Below are 5,911 nucleotides of genomic sequence, written 5' to 3'. Positions count from 1 at the left end.
GAGAGAGAGAGAGAGAGAGAGAGACTGCCATCGCCGTCTGCGTCACTGAGCTTTTGTAGTTACAGCTCAGGGAGAACGGTCCTAGCTGGCAATCCACGTGGTAGGGGAACAGGTCAGCGCGTGCTTACGTGGAAAGCGGGCTGCGGACGTGGCAGGCGTCAGCCGCTGCGATCGTGCCAGCGTCATGCCACGTGGCGGAGAATATCATAATATTCAAAACAAAATGACCCCCATGTTTCCTCAATTTCCAGAAATGCCACTCTACCATATTCTCATGTTCTAGCCTTTGAATATATACATACATTATACATATACACATACACAACATACACATATGTATGTGTATATAGTATATACACATATGGATATATACATACATCGACATACATACTTTCTCTTTAAATGTCAACAAGTAAAGCCTACTCCTATGTGTATTTGATTATACCTCCGGGTGTCACTTTTGCTTCTTATCGTGTTTCGTTCGATGAACACTTTGTTTTTCAACCAACTATCCAATGTAGGTAATATCGTAGCTAGACTGGTCTTCGCTTGAAAACTAACTATGATGCCCTATTCTTGTTGGCCACTTGGCATTTTCCCAAAGACATTAACTTCAAGTGAAACAATGACTTCTTCTTTTGTTTTCTACTGCTTTCATCCATGTTGTCACCACCAAATGTTGCTCTTGAAATATTAATTACCTCAAGACTATACTTATCCAATGGATTGTGTGTGCATATGCATTTATTAATACACGTGTTTTTCTCGGCAAAATTGCCCAGTGTATCAAAGGTTCAAAAAGTAGCACTTGATTTGTTGAGAAGTCGTGCTCGTAGACAAAATCTATCAAATTGTTTTAGCGAGGCTATCAAGAACTTCATCAATGTGATAACCATTTCTTTAGCACTTACGACAATTTTACGAATTCTAACATGCATACTCAACTGAAAATGTCAAGCTATCTAATTATGTATGCATTGTATGCAGCCATCTAATTGTTCAAATGGAAGATAGTACTCATCGATTTATACAATGCCCGATTGCTTCTCAGATTTGGAGTTACATTTCTCAAATTTGGCAAGTTTTATCACAGTGTTATTTGACACCTAGACAGTGGGTGTTTGCACAAATTACATAGGTGGACCCAAAGTCAGAGATGGAGATTGTTTTTCTATTTTTGAGATATTGGGGATTGCGTTATAATTGGAATACGCGCAACGCTTTTATATTCGATGGTAGACATGGAGTGAAAGCATATCTACGAAAGTTGAAGGGAGTACTAATGTGTCAATTTTCTTTATTGGAGCAAGTGGAAATCCTTTCCTTGGTGGAATATTCGTCTTGCCTATTAGCAATTCAACATGTTCCACTACCCATGTAGTGTAGTGTGGTTAGTGGGTGTCCATACTTCATGGTCACACCCATTGTAAGTAGTGTTTTTTACACACATTTATTAATATAATTGTGAGTTTTCACAAAAGAGAGAGAGAGAGAGGTTACAGAAAAACAGAAAACTGTACAACAAGAATGACCAATAGTTACAAAAGAAAAGGAGAAGTTGCTTATGTAGTCACCTTCTCTCTAGGTTCTCTCACTAGAGGCACCTCTTGGGAAAGAGGTCGAGTTTTAACTTCTTTAAAGAATATGTATCATAGGATATTAACTTCTATGACACACTAGTTACTATACAAAGAGGTGGGGTGGTCACACACTTGAGTATCCTAGAGTGTGTTCCCACACTCGAGAAGTTGAGTTTGACTCTCAACATGCCCCTTCTGTCATGATGACACTCACATCATGCCTCAAAAGGATTTGAGGCCACAAACTTGTTATACACATGTCAAATCCTTAACCATTATAGTAACATATTTATGTGTATGGTTTTTAGAATATATAATCCAATATCTTAAGAATATTATATATTACTTTATATTCTAGAATGTCCTAGAATATTCTAGAGTGTTCTATATGCTAGAACCTTCTAGAATACTCTATAAACCTTCTAGACTACTAGGTTACTCTATATTCTAGAATGTCCTAAATTATTCTAGAGTAATCTATATTACTCTATAGGGATTTCTAAATAGGGATCTATCAATCCTCCAAAAACCAAATTGGTTTAAACTATCAAGAGAAAGAGAGAGAAAGAGAGAACATGTTTGTCAGGTACTACGTCGACTACGAGAATATGGTCTCTACACAAAATTAGAAAAGTGTAGTTTCGACCAGAATCAAGTGGAATTTTTGGGGTACGTTGTATCATCAGATGGTATTTCTATAGACCCCATGAAGGTTCGAGCAATTTTAGAGTGGTGGATGCCCGTTTGAGTGTGCGATATACAATGTTTTCTCAGGTTTGCAAACTTTTATCGAAAATTTATTAAAAATTATTCTAAGGTTGTGCTTCAGCTCACTCAACTCACACACAAAAATCAACCATTCATATGGAGTTTAGATGCAGCCAAGGCATTTGAAAGTTTAAAACGGGCGTTTACAACGACACCTATTTTAGCACATGTCGACCCAACAAAACGCGGCTTCATCCTTGAAGTTGATGCATCCAATTTTGCACTAGGAAGTGTCCTATCGCAGACTGGAGATGACGGAGAGCTACACCTTGTCGCCTTTCATTCCCAAAAGTTTGAAGTTGCAAAGATAAACTTTGAGATCCATGACAAAGAACTTCTTGCAATCGTGGATTCTTTTCAACAATGGCAACATTTTCTAGAAGGATCTTCTCAACAGATCATTGTCTACAATGATCATAAGAACCTACCATATTTTCAAAATGCTCGCATCTTGAGTCGGTGACAAGCACGGTGGGCGCAATTTTTGACCCACTTTGACTTTGTAATCATATATCGCCTTGGGATGCATCAAGGCAAAGCAAATGCGTTTTCTCGATGCTCTTATATGGAACTTCGTCGAGGGGAACCTACGTTTGAGCATCAAAAACAAATCCTTTTAGGTCCTAATCGCCTATGATTAATGGTAGTTAATGCCATAAAAACACTTGAAGATTCCACTATTCTTGATTCCATTCGAGATCATATGGCCACTGATGAATTCGCCAAGGATGTTTTGGATCATATTGTCCTAGATCGTGCTTCTTGCTCGCAGTCGAAAAACCCTCATAATGATTATCGTCAGTTCTATTGGCATGGTAGTTTTCTATTTCGACAAAACCTATTGTATGTTCCTAATGGTCCCCCACGACTACAAGTTTTACAACACTGCCATGACTCACCAATGGCTGGACATTTTGGAGTACGCAAAACTCTAGAATTAATTTCTCGACAATATTGGTGGCCTCGCCTTCGTCATTTTGTTGAGGAGTATGTTCGCAGTTGTGATACATGTTGTCGATCAAAAAGTCCTTGACACCAATCCTATGGCTTACTACAACCACTTCCCATTCCAGAAAATCCTTGGAAGTCTATATCCTTGGATTTCATTACCGATCTCCCAGTTTCAAAAGGTTATGATGCAATTCTCACAGTGGTTTATCGTCTTACCAAAATGGCACATTTCTTGCCATGTACGAAGTCTATTACTAGTCAAGAGGCAGTCGATCTAATTATGCGGGAGGTATTTAAGCACCATGATCTTCCAGATGATGTTATTAGTGATCGGGGTCCACAATTTATCTCAAAGTTTTGGAAGCACATACTCAAACTTCTCCAAATTTTATCTAAGCTTTCTTCGGGCTATCATCCTGAGACTAATGGCCAAACGGAGCGTACCAGCCAAACATTGGAGCAATATCTTCGTTGTTTCATCAACTACCAACAAGATGATTGGGTTGATTTTTTGCACTTGGCTGAATTCACTTACAACAACTCGGTCCATTCTTCTACGGGATATTCCCCACTTTTTGCAAATATGGGCCGTCATCCTCGATGGACAATGAATGCGTATCTAGAAGTGCCTACCAAGCCTACTACTGAGAATCGTCTTAGTCGCCTCCAAGAAATTCACGCTACCATTCTTCACAATTTGCATGATGCTCAAGTTACACTCGTCATCGCCTAGATTCCTCCAAAAAATTCCGTGTTGGGGATCGTGTATGACTTCTCCAACACAACATCAACACTACTCGGCCTTGCGATAAATTGGTTTACCAACGTTTTGCCCCATACATGATCACCAGTAAGATATGTGATGTTGCATTTCGTCTTGGGCTCCCTCTGCACATACGTCTTCATCCGGTGTTTCATGTATCCCTTTTGGAACCTTACGCCCCAAGTTCAATTCCGGGTCGTCTTATAACTCCCCCACCACATGTTGAGTTCTTGGAACGACCCAGATTTGAGGTTTCTACCATTCTCGATTCTAAAATTATGTGCAACAAGTTGTATTACTTGGTTGATTGGGTAGGCTATACCCCCAACAATCGAACTTGGGAACCTGCAACAAATCTTTCCAATGTCGCGAACATGGTCACCACATTTCATCGTGACTATCCTCATAAACTAGGTCCTACTATAAGCCCTACGACCTGTGAGACATTGTCGCGTATTTACGCATTGTTGTGAAGATTTTCGTCCATAGGCGGAAACCAGGGTGGAAAGGGCAAGTCGGTGGTGTGTAACATGTGCTCACGTGTACTAGGAAAGGGGGTATAGAAATAAGAGGGGAAATTTTGTCCCACATTGTAAGGTCCCTCCCTCCTTGGGCTATAAAAGGAAGGGAGGGGTCACTTATGAACGGTTGCCCATTTTGTGTTAGAGGGTATACCGTTAGATTTAGGGTTAGTTCTTCTACTTCTTCTTCCTCTTCTTCGCGGTGTGGGTGGACTGTTGAGGGTTGTTGCTGCTCGGTCTCCTGTGCAAGACCCCGCTCCGCGTGACGAGCCCGAGAGCTCCTCGAACAGCGGCTTGGCTGCAGACTACTGTTGTAACGTACCCTAGCTTGGTTCGGCTCGAAGCCGGGGTTGTATTCTTTCCCTTGTAATACTTACATTTGCGTCTGTCTGTGTATATTCGTGTCTCTGTTGGTGTCGGGTGCTCCCCCCTTCCTGCGTTTCTTGTACATAAGGGCGTGAGTCGGGTCGGCCTGTGTGTGTGTGTGTGTGTGCGTGAGTCGGTGTCAAGCGCACGCTACCTCTCTTTCTCTCTCTCCCTTCGGTTGCTTCCGGTGTGCTTCTGGGATGCCCCGGAAACGGTGAAGTACGACTTCCTACGCTCCATCACTCCCTAGTCCAAGACCCCCGTGGTCCCGCCTTTCTCCACGCACGCGCGTAACAACGTGACATCTTTGGTGAACCCGACGTGAAAGGCGGCAAGGGAGGATGGAGTCAGAAGACGACGACCTCGCGGTGATGGTGGCCGAAGTGGTGTTGGAGTCGGCACAAGTGGTGATGAGGTGAGAAGCAGCGCAACAAGCGGTTGAGCGAGTGGTCGAAAGAGTCGACCGTTTCAACGGGGACAAAGTCCCATCTTACTTGGGAGCCTACAACGTGGATATGGAGGAGCGTGGCGTAGACGAGGCGTTGAGGCTGGAGTTCTTTTGTCGGGTCGTAGCTGTCCGGATGCATGCAGAAGTAAAGGAGCTCCGTGAGGCTCATAGTTCGTTGGAGGCCTTCGAAGAGGCGCTCCTGAAGGCATACGGAGGACGACGGAAGAGCCGGGGACGACACGACTTCGACCAGTGGGTAGCATCGGCAAAGACCCACCGGGGCGCGACCAAGGCGTTCCGAGAGTTCGAGCGACGGCTTGCTCAGCTCCCGGAGCGAGAACAAGGTTTGGTGGGGGCGGGCAAAGTCCTATTGTTCATCAGGTCGATCGACCGAGCGGAACGGGAAGCCATCGGGATTGAGCTCGAAGACGACGACGAAGCGAATGGGCTTACGGAGGACTAGTCGAAGGTCAGAAGGGTGTGCCAACGACTAGATAACAAGCGAGCCGAGAGG

The sequence above is a fragment of the Azolla caroliniana genome, unplaced genomic scaffold, assembly GCF_043228905.1.
Source record: "Azolla caroliniana isolate FFs.n. ecotype wild unplaced genomic scaffold, voAzoCaro1.0.p SCAF_11, whole genome shotgun sequence".
NCBI classification, from domain to species: Eukaryota; Viridiplantae; Streptophyta; class Polypodiopsida; order Salviniales; family Salviniaceae; genus Azolla; species Azolla caroliniana.
The sequence above is the reverse complement of the archived record's forward strand: the minus strand, read 5'-3'. Positions refer to the sequence as shown.